At 38.2% G+C, this 17,265-nt stretch overlaps 1 protein-coding gene and 1 long non-coding RNA gene across 2 annotated transcripts in view; one reads left to right on the top strand and one right to left on the bottom strand.

Annotated features, from left to right (window-relative positions):
- LOC136886750 (uncharacterized) overlaps positions 1–3,430 on the bottom strand; it is a 275,978-nt gene extending 272,548 nt beyond the window's left edge. Inside the window, exon 1 of the mRNA XM_067159555.2 lies at positions 3,309–3,430. The gene's annotated coding sequence lies outside the window, so the exon portion shown is untranslated. The remainder of the gene's footprint in view (positions 1–3,308) is intronic.
- Positions 3,431–3,552: 122 nt separating this feature from the next.
- LOC136885909 (uncharacterized) overlaps positions 3,553–17,265 on the top strand; it is a 50,546-nt gene continuing 36,833 nt past the window's right edge. Inside the window, exon 1 of the long non-coding RNA XR_010861644.1 lies at positions 3,553–3,776. This is a non-coding gene — a long non-coding RNA (uncharacterized lncRNA). The remainder of the gene's footprint in view (positions 3,777–17,265) is intronic.

Raw genomic sequence — 17,265 nt, 5'->3', positions numbered from 1 at the left:
TGATTCCAATAATTCTTAGCCTACACAAAACTTTAAAAGTGGGCATTCAGCTTTCAAAGTGAAGTGTCTGTAGTTATATATATGTATAGGTGATATTTCGGTTCTGCTTGCAACAACCATTCTCAGGTCTTTTCTCTCAGAGGTGAAGTAAGAATATAAGTTCTACACCAACAATTCAACAAAAATAAAATTGTAGAGATACTCATCAGCTTGTACTGACTGCTATTTATATAGATATTATTTTGTTTATTCTTATTTACGGTATATAGACCAACACAATGTATTTGCAATTTGAAGAGAACAAAAACCTAACCATCACCCACAAGTTCGGCTCCATGGCAAAATGATCGGCGTCTTGGACCCAGGGTTCAGTTCCAGACCGAGTTAGAGGGATTTTAATCTTGAAGCGGTAAATTCGCTTCCGGTCTAGAAAGCCAAGAATAACGGCAGAGAGAGGATTCGTCGTGCCAACAAAACGACACCTCGTAATCTGCAGGTCTTCGGGCAAAACAGTGGTTGTTTGGTAGGCCATGGCCCTTCAGAGCTGTTACAGCCGGGAGGGAATTCGCATGGCTCAGGGACTAGTAATTTTTACCATACACAACATTCCTACAACTCACATTAACTCACAGTTTCTCATACACAGCTGACGTCGCCCACCCTCTTTGGAGGATCTGCTTTATAAAGACTGCACCAAACTAGTAAGTCACACGAAATTATTATTATTATCATCATCACTTAACTGACTACACAAATCACATGAAAACAGAAGAGCATAATTTATAATGAATTTAGAACAATGGTCTGTAAATTATTCTCATACTAAAATGCTATAAGTTCCATAATTCCGGGAAAACATCTGAAGGAACCAACAAGCATGAATCAAATTCTAAAATTTCACTCCAAAAACAATTAAATCTGGCCTATCCTTCTGCGAATTACGTGTCAACATGCAGTCTTTTCGTGGAGATGTCTCAAATATGTAATAATAATAATAATAATAATAATAACAACAACAACACATTTTTATCTATCAATAGGCTAATCTTTTATTAAGTAACTGAGCCTACATCACGAATCTCTCCGATGCATTTGGAACGGAGCCAATATGTATTTTTTTTCTAAAATATATAAGAATACTATAGTAGATAACATGGTTATTTTACCGTAGGAATTCTATTTAAAATATTGTAAAAGTCGGGGGAGGTGATTAATGAAGAACACTGATCGCGGGGAATACTTGCGGGTCTAAAGCAGCACGAATCTCTGATGAGTTTCGAATGGAGCCAATATACATTTTTCTAATCTAAAAAATATGAGAATACTATAACAGATAGCATGGCTATTTTATACTAGGAATTGTATTTAAAATATTGTAAAAGTCTGGGGAGGGAATTAATCAAGAACACTAATCGCGGCGAATACTTGCATACGTCACATCTCATTCCTACAGATAACAAGAGAGAAATGAAGCAAGATTCTGTTTTGATGTGCAAATACAGACATTTAACTCGTCAGTGGAGAAGAACTTATCTGTATACTCTACTTCGTATTAGGAAGTCGACATTAACCCTTGAGTGCTTGAGTCGTCTAGTAAGCACCTCCGAAGATTCGTCAAGTGACGGTGCACGTCCAACGAATCAACAAAATTTCCCCCAAATCTGCTAGGCAGTTGCAATAATTGAACTATATACTTTAGCAATTCCATTCCTGACCCGGTCAAATGACTGGAACCAGGCTGTGGATTTTCATTTTCAGGTCACTCTAGAAATAGAAGATGGGCCGCCGTACACACCATACGCAGAAACATCAAACACTATTTTATATAAGCAGTTGAAATACTTAACATTGAGAAAAAATCGTGTCAGACGAATAAGTTGAAAATTAAATGAGAAATGAATCGTTAGTCATATTTTCAGGTTACGGATTACAAAAAAAAACCTAAATATATTTCAATTATAGATCAGAAACAAGCCATTATTAATGGCACACGCAAGAATAAGTAGCTGTGAATTAAACGGTTATCCAACAATGAAAAAAGCTCGAAGAAACGGTAGCGTAAACAAATTAACGGAACAGTATTAAGCCTATGAGTCACATGAATCACAAGACAGAGCCGCATGTCCCCTGAAAACAGCAATCCTAGTCACAAGAACATTCGAAATATACTGTCTCCGATTTTAAATATTTACTGCCTGACCACTAACTACGACATTAACTCCTTTGGCCGTTAATTTAAAAACCTATACCAAAAACACACAAATTTCGTAAAATGAATTAGCCTAAATTGTCCTTCCTCATCGAAATAACTAACCAACTATAATCAGAGCTTACTCACGATCGAAGACAAGGGATCGGTTAGGAATGGAAATGGAAGGTATGCCCCTGTAAGAAACAGTGGCATAAAACCAGTCCTTTTATTATGCACACAAACTGCAAATTGAAAATGAGGAGGGCATATTAGTAGTCGGTCATGTGAAGAATCTTCCAGAAGTTGGCCTTTTTTCATTCATTTGTAGGTTTTAATGTCCATCCAGAGAAGACTACAAGCCAGTAAGTCCACCGATGAATGCTTTTTACGTCACGAGTTCCATACAGATGCATTTACTATAACTTAGGGCAGTCAAATTACTTCCATTTTTATCATTTACCTTTCGGTCAAATTCGTATAAATTGCCTTGCCAGTTCCTTGACAATATTTACTAGGCCTACTCGTACAATTCGTTCTTCACAATGAAATTTTTATTATGGTATTCTTTCCTTCATCTCAAAATAGTAGCTGACGCTCAATCAGCTTTTCTCTGTAGGTTGAACGATGACGACAGCAATGTTTCGTACAGTAACGTAAATGACACACAGACATAAAAATTGCTTAATATCCAATGCAGCCAAAAACTTCTTCGTGGTTTCCTGCAGCTCAAATCTAGTATACGTTTCATGAACATGTAACCATTTTCGTTACTATCACATACAATAACTTCGCTCAGTTCTTCACAGAACTCGGGTACAAATGCCCAAACAGTTTCTCCATTTGGCAAGCCTAGGAATATACTGTATGTTTACGATGCTAACTCCACACGCTCAAAAACTAAGTGCAATGACCTCCAAATCAACTAAAGTTACTGATTTCCATGAGTAATTTCACTAATAACAATGCATTTGCAAGCACAACTCAACTTTTCCGAGCATACACTTGCAGGCTTTCGCCGATACACGAAATGGCGGCTCTACAACGCCTTAGCTGAGTTTGGCCTTTTAGACAATCTAGTGCCTCAATCGAAAACCTGCTCTATTCCACATCAACTTACCTTCCGGTGGCTTAGAAGGAGCCATTTTCCGATATTTTCACCTTGGTTTTAAATATTTGCGAAGAAACAGCTCGAAATATAAAATGTTACTGTAGACCATGAAATATATTCTCAATTTGAACACGACGAAACGCAACTGAACTGAAACAGGGTTCACAAAGCACCAAGAATCGAGGGAACTTCAGTTTGAAATAGTTCCACCAGATAGCGTACGAAACGGAGAAGGTGAGGAATGAGAAGCATGGCGAGGATGTTGCTTTGTGCTATCGATTCCGAGGATATTCTGCGTGAATTTTACACTCTGAACAAGTTTAATTGCTAAAAATATACATGTGTTATGCATATTGGTTAATTTGGAATGATGTGAATATGGAATCCTTTGTTAATACCGTTCATAATATGTGATTTCGCGACTACTGTGATCCGCCTTAATGTATGCTTCTGTTCAGCCAGCTGGCCGCCATTACGGTATTTGCTATTTGGTTTGGGTACATGTTAGATACAAGTGCGTGTGAAACTTAAGGAAATACAGTAGCTTGTAAATCAGGGTGGATGGGTATTTGATTATTAGTATAAGTAATTTATATTCGTGTAGTAAAATTGTTGCATTGTCGCTGTTTGGGGTTACTAATGTTAAAACATGCCTTCTGGAACTATGTTTTTATGCTGTTAACTTCGTTGTAAATGGTTGTATTTTTGTATGCATCCGCAAAGCCGAAGATGATTTCCTGTTTCGTGGAATAGCTTCTAATTCGGTGCTCTATTGCGTAGATCTCTGCGACGTAGTAATATTGGAATCATTTATTGCCCATGCAGTGAAACGGTCGTGATTGCTGGGTTATTCTGTATTCTCAGATGTTAAAACAGGCACTTAATGCCCAAAGTTGACATACGGCAGTACCGTAATATATTTATTGGAGTTGCCTTAACATATAGAATAAAAGACCTATTGTTCAACAGACGTAGTGGAGTAGGCCTTTGGTCTTATCTGCTCATCGTTTACAGAATCTTGTAGGAATTCGATTATCATCACTGAGGCGAATACGTGCTGAGCCAGCATAAGATTTAAAATTATATCATTGAAATTTCCTTGAGAATTATGTTCTTCACATGGTTGATTACGGTGCCAAAATCATTTCATAGAGCACGCATCTGTCTCGAATAGCTTTTGCAGAGGGTAACGTTTCGCGCTAGGTGCTTTGTAGCTCATCGAACTAAGAGGAATCATTTATTTTAATGTAGATGCCTGCTGTGTGATGATGGACTACGAACAGTGGAGATTGTGTAACAAATTTTACCAGAATTACGAATTAAGTTTCTTTATTAAGCTGCATTTTGTTTCACTGATATCCGAATTACTGCATACCTACTTCGAATTTAAGTCTTCACAACTCAATCCAACACTTGGCTCATTGGTGTGATTTGAAGTGCAATTAGCTGCATGTTGTTCTTTGTTAAGAGTACTGTTACATCACTAGAAGATCAACATTGATTACTAATGTTTGATCTGCATGAAGATTTTTCTTGACTTTGAACGTCCTTGATACCAAAGGTGCATGTCAGAAAATAAAGTTTCACACCTTTACATACATGTTTGTGCTCAGAGTTTTTTCTCTTCCCTTCCAGTTCTTCTGTAAATTCTGACGTAAAAGCATTATGTGCTTACCCTTGGATAATAAAGTGGGGTGTAACGATACCCCAATACATTTTTCTGCTTAAGATTCAGTGAAGACGATAGCATTGATCTTTTTTCCATCTTCCTAGATAGATTGTCTGGGAAGCAAATAGTGGTGCTGTAATTGGTGTTTTGCCTCTTTATCAGTTGCCAGAACATTGACCTTGTGGCAACTGTCTCCTTACTCAAATAGCTACTTTTTTTCCATTGTGCTCTGTCTATGAAATATTAACTTTCAACAACAAAATTCAGCAAAATAAGATATACTTTTGTTTATATTGGGAGAGTATTTGATGGTGTATATTGGCAGAGAAAATACTACCAATGAAAACAATCGCTTGAAGTGCCAAGATAGATCATGCAGCACAGGTAGGGATGAAAGTTCCATACAGGCACTCCACAGCGGTCCATTAGATGTCGTGGTAGATGCTGTGCCTGTTTGAGAAGGAAGGGTGGTAAAAACAGTTTTCTGTGATGTTGTTAATAGATCAGTACATTGAGAACACAAAAGTGACCCCTGAAATTACTGCACAAGGGTATTGATGATTCATTTTTTGCAACTGACAACTGAATTTTTGAAGCATATTTTTTCTTCGCAGTAAATTATTACTAGGCCTATAATGTTCGGTTAGCAACTTAAATGCAATAAAGTGAAATTAAAGATATTTAAACTTTGTGTTCAATCATCAAATGTGCGTGGTTCATAGGATGTTATGATTACTGCACTTGGCTCTTCCAAGGTTAATTATTGGATTTGCAATAAGATACTGATAAAGTATATGATGTAAATTTGAAGATAGGTGACTTATTTGCTATTGCACTTGGTGGATCATTTGGCAGCGTTGAAGAACCTCTGTCTGATTGATCAGTCCATAAATTCTCTTTCTATAAATGAATATCTGCCCCCAGTTTGTCCTCTTTAATTCCAATTTGTATCTTCATATTATGATAATTCTTACCTGTAAAAGCTCCACGGCTGGGCTGAGTGGCTCAGACGGTTGAGGCGCTGGCCTTCTGACCCCAACTTGGCAGGTTCGAACCTGGCTCAGTCTGGTGGTATTTGAAGGTGCTCAAATATGTCAGCCTCATGTCGGCAGATTTGTTGGCACATAAAAGAACTGTGGGACTAAATTCCAGCACCTCGGCGTCTCCGAAAACCGCGAGAAAGTAGTTAGTGGGACGTAAAGCAAATATTATTAAAAAGCTTCACTCAGACTTACTTGTCTACTAATATCATTCCATGCCATCTCTCAAACGATAGCTTAGAACATACCGCTTATTACAAGTGACAAATTACCCCCTGTGAGTGGGGGACGCAGACGAAGAATACACCCACGGTATCCCCTGCCTGTCATAAGGGGAGACCAAGGGATGATAGGATTAGAACCATGAAACTACTTGTGATTAGTACCACCACGCGGGGAACACCATGGGTTGCTATTACTTGCGCGTAGTACCACTATGTTAGGTACCAAATAGGTTTTTGATTAGTAGCGATCGGGGGCTTTTAGGGTACCTGTGATTAGTAGCGATATATGAGCGACACCAGGGTTCTGGTTTGCCTATGATTAGTACCCACTATATAAGGAACACCACGGGATAGTACGAGTCCCTGTGGTTAGTACACTTATGTGAAGAAAACCATAGTTTTGCGTTGCCTGTAAACGGCGCCGCTATGTATGAAACACCATAGGTCTGTATTACATGTGCGAATTTCATTGCCTGTGAGTAGTACCATAATGTGTGGAATACCGCGAGTCTACGATACTTTTGATTAGTACCGCACCATGTTTCTACTTTCCAAGCGATAAGTACCATTATGAGAGGCCGATGACCTATTTTGGACCCCTTTAGTTTGCAAGCATCATCAATTCAGTACTGAGCTCTAGAAGCACTCCCTTGGTCAGTATTACTATTGTTTTCCGTCAGTTTCTGAGACTGAGGCATTGCGGGTCGGCTCCACTGATTGTTTTAAGTTCATATCCATCCGTTCATTTTTCGTCCTCACGCTTTGAAGTCTGGTCAGTGGAGGATTTTGGATTTTTATTTTGTCATTGCATTTCGTCTCATTTCATACCATCAGGGGCCGATGACCTAGATGTTAGGCCCCTTAAAACAACAAGCATCATCATCATAATCACAAGTGACAAATTTGTCTTGAAAAAGGTGGACCGATATAAATCAACTCTTTTAAAGAACTGTTGTTAAAAGTATACCGCTTAGTCGAGTAGTGAAGTCTCCTTACTCCCATGTCTTCCCAGCCCGAATTTTGCAGCATTTTCCCAACACTACTATTTTGTTGGAAATTACCCTGAACAAATTGTGCTGCTTTTCTTGGGATTTTTTCTGGACGTATCAAGTAATCGTGGCATGACGACCATATTCTAATTGGGGTCCTACCACGAACTTATACACCCTCTCCTTTACATCGTTACTACAACCCATAAAAACCCTCATAACCATGTGAAGAGATCTGTAGCCTTTATTTCAACCTCGTTGATGTGATTATGTCAATGAAGACCATTTCTTGTATTAACACCTAGGCATTTACAGTGATCCCCATTAGGTACTTTCACCCCATCAACCCAGTAATTAAAAATGAGAGGACTTTTCCTCTTGATGAAACTTAAAACCAGACTTTTCATCCTGTATACCATCATACGTTTGCTGTCCATCTCACAACTGAAGGGTACATGGGAAAAAAGGGGAATGTCAAAGTAAAACTTAACACTACCCATATATACTTTATGGTCAGGAGAATAGTTTAAGACAATATACAACCAAGTAACGGGAATAGTCACGGAAATATAACAAGTTTAAGAATACATGCACGGGGAATGTCACCACAGAACAAGAAACAAAGGGGGAATGTCAGTTTGGTATGTGGTAATAGCGATGGATTTACAAAAGAATTTATGCATACCTAATTTATCCGCTAACGACGTGTATTACCGTGGACAGCTGTCACCGTTCTCCTTCAATATACGTGTTTTGTCTAGTGGACACTCGGTATTGTATACATACCTGGAGACAGTTGCACATAAAGCAGCAGATGAAGTGTGTTCTATGTTACACCATTTCATATTTTGTGAACTTGGGGACAAGATAAAACACTTGACAATCCTCTTTGATTCTGCATGTAGACAGAACAAGAACTGGACTGTTTTCAGATTTCTCCACTTTATAGTACATCATGCCAAATGCCTCGAGTCTGTGAAAATAGTATTTCCAATTTGTGGGCACTCGTACTTAGAGTTCGATAGAAACGTGGCACTAATTAATCAGAAATTTGCAGCTGAAACGCCACAAGACTGGGCGGATCATTTTAGGAGTGCCAGAAATAAGCCCTTCCCTTTCCAAGTAATCGAAGTTGATCAACCAATGATTCGTCAGTGGAGAAAGTTCTTGACTCCCTTGTACAGAAAAGTTTGCCCTTTTAAAACAAGACCTGTAAGGGAACTTGTCATCTCCATTGAGCATCCACGATTCATGGAATACAGAGACAGTTACAATGGCCATTGGGAACGACCTGTTGTAAATGCTCAAAAATCAAATCCACACTTCCCAGAAACACCGGTTAGTGAGTTTGTTCTTCCAGAGACATCTTATGAACGTAAGTGCAAGAGTTAGTGTACATGAAGTTGCTCTACATTCGCAAACATGCTGGGAATATTGATATTTTAAATTTGTAATTTATTTCTATTTCAGGTTTACATTCAATCTCTGCAACAAAATTTTGTGATCTGCGCATCCTTAGACCATTTTGTGGACCAGAGGGAAGATCATTCACTGATACACTTCCTCACTATTAATTGACAGGTTATTTTTTAGGTTTCGTTAAAAGTGACATTCCCCTTTATTTCCGTGATGATGTGTTCATAAGACTGACGTTCCACTTTATTTTCGTGACAAATGTGTATTTACTTCATTTTCCATTGTTTTTCAGTTATAAAACTTAATTCTGTTTTCATTATCATCTATTTACAATACCAATACATTAGGTTAACATTACATAATTCTTTATGTGCATGTATTACTGTAGACAGTATTTAAGTTTGAAACTTTCAAATTTAATTATCTCAGTTTGTAGAAAATATGACATTCCCCCTTTTTCCCGTGTACCCTTCAACTACTTCCTCTTAATAAAATAATCACTACCACCATCTCGCAATGTTGTGGAGGTTTTTTTGTAGACTCTCACAAACCTGCAACTTATTTACTCTATACAGTTTGACATCATCCACAAAAAGCCTTATCTCTGATTCCAGTTCTTTATTCATATCATTTATATAATTTAAAAACAAAAGGTCCAATAATACTGCCTTTTGGGCCCTCTTAATCATTACAGGATGAGATAAGGCTTCACCTATTCTAATTCTCAAGAGTTCTATTTGCTAGAAATTGTCACCCATTCAACCTCCTTTTTCGTCTAGTCCAATATCCCTCAGTTTTGTCAATCTCCCATGATCTACCCAATCAAAAGCCTTGAATATGTCATTTGCAATACGGACTATTTGACCTTCTGAATCTAAAATGTCTGCTATATAGAAAGTCGTCATGATCTTGTCAGCTAGAGTTATATAGCAGAAAATTAGTTCCCTCACTGTTTAAGCAGTTATCAAGTAACCTCAAGTCATTGGATCTGATAGGGAGGAGGGGAACCTCTTCACCTCTATCAATGCTTTGGTATTCCTGAATATCCTGTTCTTTGAACAGTAATGAACTTGCATGTCCCAGACTAAGTGGAGGAATGTTAGTTTAAAACTCTACTTTGTTGGTCTGAGTGACTGACAGTTGAGGCACTGGCCTTCTGAACGCAACTTGGCAGTTTTGATCCTGACTCAGTCCGGTAGTATTTGAAGGTGCTCAAATACGTCAGGCTCGTGTCGCCAGATTTACTGGCAGGACCAAATTCCGGCACCTCGGCGTCTCTGAAAACCATTAATGGGATGTTAAGCCAAAGTCATTATTATTATTAAAACTCTACTTTCGCTTCCTTGCTGAGTTTAAATAAAACTACCAGAATTTTCAAGATCATGTGTTCAGTATATAGAAAATATCTTAACAAGTGAGTGGCTGCATGGTTTTGGTCTTGTAGCTGTCGGCTTATTATGGAAATATGTGTTTTGAACCTCACTGTCAAAGCCCTGAAGATGGTTTTCCATGGTTTCCCATTTTCACACCAGGCAAATGCTGGGGCTGTACCTTAACGACATGGTCGCTTCTTTCCCACTCCTAGCCCTTCCTCATGCCACCGTCGCGATAAGATCTATATCAGATCTCGTATGATAAGATTATATAAAATATAATTGAACGTTAAATCTGGTATTGATCAGGTGGAACATCCCCTCCTTTGAATTATAGATTGAATATCTATGTCAGTGCACATAAAGAAAATTGAAAATAAAATATATATATTCATCTTTGGTACACGAAAATCTGCATTAGCAACCCCGGATCCTGAGTGAGTAGCTTATTACTCACTGTCGTGTACCATACTTCTCTGTTCATTGTTCACAAGACTCAATAATGGGAAAGGTACAGGAAAAAATTAATTGGCTGAATTACCTTGGAAATATTTTACTCAATTACAAATTACTTTTCCAACAAGTAAGTTATAATCAGCATTGGTTTTAACATTGAATTCTTTATAGTGTTGATCAAAAGAATTCCATACTGAAAAATCTTTTAAACAAGGTGAAACATGTTTGATTAAATGATAAACGATATTGATTCTTCTTCCCGTGCCAGGTCTGGTTCTTCAAACGTTGGCTATTACTGTGGCGAAGGTGTTTCTGTCTTCTGCTAACCTAAACAATTCTCCATCCATTCTTTTATATTCTGAAGCCAGAAAGATCAACATCGTCCTTGTCTGTCTAGACCAGGGATGGCGAACCTTTTCCAACTAGTGTGCCATTTTAAGTCTGGTTTATTATTCCCATCTGTTGACCATGCCACTTGTTGTTTTCCATTAAGGAATGTCTACAACATAACCAACCTCGCCTTCCCCCCCCCCGCGACTTCCTTTCTAAATTCCCGATTATGTTTCATTATATGTTATTTATTCATTCATTTACTGATTCATTTATTTATTTATTATACATATATCTTGTAAATACATATGATTGCATGTTCCGTGGGGCTGTACCTCAATTATGGCACGGCCGCTTCCTTCCCACACCTAGGCCTACCCTATCGTCGCCACAAGATCTATCTGTGTCGGTGCGACGTAAAGCAAATTGTAAAAAAAAATAGTTATTAGATATAAAAATCAAAAGTACTAATGTTGCTAATGGACTTCACTTTCTCCATTAGCTTCATTATCTTTCCATATTGTAGTTTGTACCCTCAGCAATTAAACTAATTTCTCCCTCATCACATTTCCATAAGGAAATCTAAAAAAAAAAAAAAACAGCTATCACATTCATGCGTTCACCAAAACATACCGCATACATGTGGGAGTTATCCAAATTAGCTTTCAACTGCTCCAAAACTTCTTCACTCATTTTTATTATTCTACACTTGACAGCAGTTCAGCTGGCTAGCATTCCTTTTATTCTGTTAATTACTAGTTGTTTGTTAGGGAAGTTTTTAAATAATGTGTCGGACGTCAATAAGAAACTTTCTTTCAACAACTCACCGTCAGAAATCTGTTTACCATGCATGCTGTGCTATGCAGTGAGACAGAAGAAACAGCCGCACTGATATTATTCCTTGGCCGTAAAGATGATACAAAAGAACTAGTTTGTTTTGTGTAATGTTCCATATTTTGTGAAACGAACTCTCTTCTTTCTTCATTTGAAATGGAACAAACATTTGAATGACCAGTCTCGAAATTGCGCTTTACATTAAATGTGGGGGATACGATTGTTTTCGAACATAGGCAACACATCTTTTTATCAGTCCGAATTCTTGAAAAATACCTGTGTTAAGTTTCTGTTCTTTTCGGCACCGAGAACATGTTTGCGATGTCCGTGTAAAAAACCATCAAAAAACGACACTATCTCACTTCTCTTCCGGACCTATCAGTGTAGCAGTGTTGCCATATTGCACGTCCGAATGGAACTAGTATTTAGATGTTCGATATTTATTTCTTACACGTGAAACACTATAAGATATGTATTGTCTGTAGTCAAGACATATTGTATTATTAAATTATATTATTATGTTCAAGTGGCGTGCCACCGAAATCGTGTTCGCATGTCACCTAGTGACACGCGTGGCATAGGTTCGCCATCCCTGGTCTAGACCATATGACAATAAGCTAAATTAAATTGAACAAATTAAATCTATTTAATGAGACTTCTGTTATTACATAAGGGTGAAAAAAAACTTAATGTAATTATATTGCCCTACTAATTCAAGTATCTGGGTGTGCAAGAATTGACACCACCTCATGAGCAAGGCTCCGAGTATCAGATGTGATAGATAAAGTAACAATTTGAAGAGAACTTTCCAGATGACTGTTGGTAATTTGTGATCTCATTACACACTTCACATGCTTCATTCTAAAGAATACTTATTCACATATAAATATATGCCGTCAAAAAGTTATGATAGTGTAATTGCTTGTCTATAAATACCAGGATACTTTTTCCTGGGGACATATATGCAATATAATTCTGATAAAGGGACACTGTTAAACTTACTTTTCAAGTCTGATGAGCACTGAAAATGAACACACTCCATTTGCAAACTCTCATAAATATCCTCTAATCGGGAGATAGTGGGTTCGAACCCCACTGTTGCCAGCCCTGAAGATTGTTTCCCATTTTCACACCAGGCAAATGCTGTGGGTGTATCTTAATTAAGGCCACAGGTGCTTCCTTCCTGCTACTAGCCCTTTCCTATCCCATTATCGCCATAAGACATATCTGTGCTGTACAACGTAAAGCCAGTTATGAAAATGAAAAAAAATCTCCTCTATACTAACACAGAAGGAAACAGATTGAAACTAACAAGATTGTTTTTGAAGTCTTGAAATCTAATGTCATTGTATATGATCCGATTTTGCTTGTCTCGACTGGTTGGTACATTGATTTCTTCTGTGAAGGCAGTCAGATTGAGATTCGACTTACTTGTTTGGGTTATTGGTTCATGACCTGTTGCTTTCAAATGTGGTGCAATAAACGGATGAAATTGGCAATGGTCCTTCAAATTCCAAAACAAAAAGTAAATGCATAAGGCAAATCAATGAGCCATGAAAAGGGGAAAAAAAAGAACTGACTCCATTTATTATTGTCCTCAGTTCCCTGAAAATCCCGTACTTAGAGCCTTGCTTTAGGATTTACTACTATTCTCAGGACCACCTTTTAAGCAGACTAAAGCGGAAGAGGTGATGTAGGCAAGGGAAAGATGTGGGTAAGAGGGGCTGCGACTGCGGTGTTGTCACATGGTTGGAGAGGGGCATGAGGGCACGCGTTTCATGCTTTCTGTAAGCGCGAGTTATGGCAACGGTGTGCCCAAGGCGGAGCTGCCAAACTTATTTAGTAGATGTCTTGTTCGTGTGGGTGCAGTTACTATCATACTATGTTTAGCCCAGCAGTGGCTGTGTGAGACTCGATTAATTCAAATATGTTAATGCATTAATTCTTTTAAATGTCCTCAAGTTGCAACTGGTGAGCTCTGCTGTGATATAGTGTTGGAGTACAACTTTCAATCGCGTGCCGGTTCATTTGGTAACCGAGGGGAGTTGCGTCGAGGCAATGACATTACTTCCGCTTTAGTCTGTTCAAAAAGTGACCCAGAGTATAGTGCTATGCATGATGCCAATGACTACACTAATATTCACTACTGCATCAAAAACAGTTACTCCTTGTCTGAATGGTCAGCATTGCGGCCTTCGGTTCAGAGGATCTCGGGTTTGATTCCCAGCTGGTTCAGGGATTTTAATCACATTTGATGAATTCTTCTGGCTTGGGTACTGGGTGTTAGTGTTTGTCTCAACATTTTCCTCTTCATATTCCTGCAACATACCACACTACCAATCATCACAGAAGCACATAATAGTAGTTACATCCCTCCACATAGGATTGGCATCCAGTTGAAAATGGCCAAATCTGCATGCGAGACACAGTTCGCACCCATGACCCCACAGGTGTGGGGAGAGTGGTGGTAGAAGATGATGATTCTTGGTATGAATGATTATTACAGGTGTGGAGAGTGGTGGTAGAAGAAGAAGATTCTTAGTATGAATGATTATTACTTAACAATGTAACATCATTTATTATAAATAAGCTGTATTAATAATGCGCACACGTGCGTCATCGGTGGTTTTTCATGTGTATGTGTTACTTCACTTTTAAAACTACCATCTACTACCTACCAAATAATAGAAGGAAAATAAAAATATATCAGCTCCTGGGACACCTTATAGGTTTAATTAAGGTGGCAGTGAATGTGTTAAAAAACCATGTCTTCCACTTCTGAATCACTCTTCAAGAAATCCTGAAATTCGCTGTGTCACAGACCTTGTGAACGAATAAAATTTACAACTTTAACAGTATCTTACAGGACATTATTTGAATTCATTGATTTGGAAAAAGACTAGCTAATTCTTCGGTAATATTGAAATATTTATCACCTCCCCTTATAAAGATTGCCAACTGGGCAGTATTACTAACATTGCAACCCTTAAATGCGAGTGAATGCATTCAAAATGTTTTGGCTAAACATTGCATTCTTTAACAAACTCATTATCTGAAATGGTTTTGATTTCTGTGCAATAATTTCGGCTACTACATAGCTAGCCTTGACAAGCGATTCAGACTGAGTGTATATATTCCGAAAATATGCTTGTCCTGAAAGCCTGTAAGTTCTGTCAATTGTCTTCTCGAAAATTACCCTCAGATTTATCTCGTGAAGAAGCATGGAGTTAAAATGTTGCTTAACATTGTATTCTTTACAAAACTAATACCGCTTTGTTACTTATTAAACACATCATTTTTAATTTCACTCAAAAACAAATACTGATTTGTCCACTTGACTTTTCTTGCTTCTAGACATAGAATGATTAACAATAACTAGCAGTTTCCCGGTGGCTCCGCCCGCAATATACAAAGTATGGTGTTGTTCGTTGCTATCCTCATGGATGTATTTACAAAGTTTTGAGTTAATGAAATAAAGCACATGATCTGCTGTGGTAATAGAATGTAATATTATGTCAATAATACACTTGAAAATACATCACACAAAGAAATTGAATTAAACCTTCCTTGGAACAACCCTTCGCGCCGAACTGTTAAACAAGTCCTTCAAAGATCTTTGTCATGGAGACAAATGTACTCATAACTTTTCTCAGAATCTGCCAGTTTAAGTAGTTATTACCTCAAAAGAAAGCGCTTGATCCACTGAGTGTTTTTAGACCAAAAGCAACTGCGTACCTTAATTAGAACGAAATATATGATTGCTTCAGTGAGAAAAAATGTTGAAGAAATGAGATGTCATATTGAATATGCACTCATAACTTTCCTCATAATCAACCAGTTTGAGTAATTAAGAGCTGAAATAAAAGACCTTGATCCACTGAGTGTTCTTGGGGCAAAGTGAACTCCGTACCTCAATTAGAACCAAAGATATGATTGCTTCAAGGAGACAAAAAATTTAAAAAATAAAATAATTTGAGGAAGGCAGAAGTTAAGTGATTTGTAGTACCTGATGACAAATCTGTGCATGAATACCTTTCAGTTAAAAAAAAAAAAGAATGAAGGAAATCAACCGGATAGAATGGCCAGACTGACTGACTTAAGTTTTCATAAATTTTTTTAATATATAGATAACAATAATTGAACAGACTATTTGCGCAGTTTTAAAAGCACTGGAAATTAAGTCTTTCCACCAGCACTACTGAGAGATGTAACTAGGGGTAGAGGTCAGATAGAGTACATGCCCCGGGTGCTGGATTCAGGAGGGGATGCTAAACTGGACAAAGTATTTTTTTTTACTAGGCCTATAGATATCTATGATAAAAATGAAAAACTTATTAGTAGACTACACAAAATATAAAAGGAGCTAAATGGAGAATGTGTGAAGTGTTACATGAGCACAGGTTGATGTTAGTAAAGAAGGGGAAGATGTATAGTACAGTAAAGTATGCATGGATGTCCGGATCCATCTGTACCTCTGGAAAATATTGAACTGAGGCAAACGTTTCAAATAGTTTATTTGATTTTTTTCAATGGAGCTTAGTTTGATACAATGAATGGAGAAAAATTGAGGAACCAGGCTCTTGGCTTAGCTAATACATACAAAGAAGTATTAGGCAGGGACAATCTGGCATTGGAGTGGAGAGTTTCAAGTATCATACTTCGGATTTAAGCCCTCATACGAATACAGTAACACCATCAGGTCTTCTGATGTTGATACACAAGAACGGACTTGAGGAACATGCCCCAAGATGACAACATTGAGAATTTCTCTCCCAAAACCAATCTGTTGCCTCAAATGAAAGTAGCTTAGATAATAAAATTATTACCTCAGAAACTTAACAGGACGACGACGATAAGTAACCAACCTGAGGATCATATCTATAGAAAACAAGTTTCAAAGCTTCACACATTTTCTTCTTCTTCTTCAACACCCTTATCCACGGAGCTCCTGGTTGAGGCTGTGGATCATCTACCACCATCCACTTCTCGCACCTCCTATTACCTATCTGCCAGATTTAGATGGAAAATGAAAGGCTCTCTAGGCCTTGCAAACCTAATACTGTCGGGTTCAGAAAAGAACAAAAGTTGACCAAGGAAGGTCAGGTGGGAAAAATGAAGATGAGGAGCCTGACATAAGTGGAGGTAATGCCAGACTTAGCTTGGTGAACTGTGATCGCCAACCCATGCTTCAAAATTCAGAGCCCATTGTCCCTTTTTCAGTCACCTCTTATGACAGACAAGGAATACTGTGGGTGTAATCTACCAGTTATTTGCAGGGTCGCTGGAGCCACCCAGGTTCGTTTTGGTTTCAGGCCAGATGCCCTTCCTAATGCCATGAGATTTTTGAGATGAAAATCTCAACCCAGGATCAACCAGGACTTGAACCTCATACTTCTTCCCCCTGTGGGTGGAGGTGGTAGAATAACACCCACGGTATCCCCTGCCTGTCGTAAAAGGGGCCTCAGGGGCTCTGAACTTTGGAGCGTGGGTTTGCGACCACGGGGCCCTCATCTGAGTCCTGACATTGTTTCCACTTACTTGTGCAGGCTCCTAACTTTCATCTATCCTATCTGACCTCCCTTGGTCAGCTCTTGTTCTTTTCAGACCCCGACGGTATTACGTATGGAGACCTAGC

This window comes from Anabrus simplex, chromosome X (assembly GCF_040414725.1).
Source record: "Anabrus simplex isolate iqAnaSimp1 chromosome X, ASM4041472v1, whole genome shotgun sequence".
Classification (NCBI taxonomy): Eukaryota; Metazoa; Arthropoda; class Insecta; order Orthoptera; family Tettigoniidae; genus Anabrus; species Anabrus simplex.
Note: the sequence above shows the minus strand (reverse complement) of the source record. Positions and strands in the feature narration are given on the sequence as shown.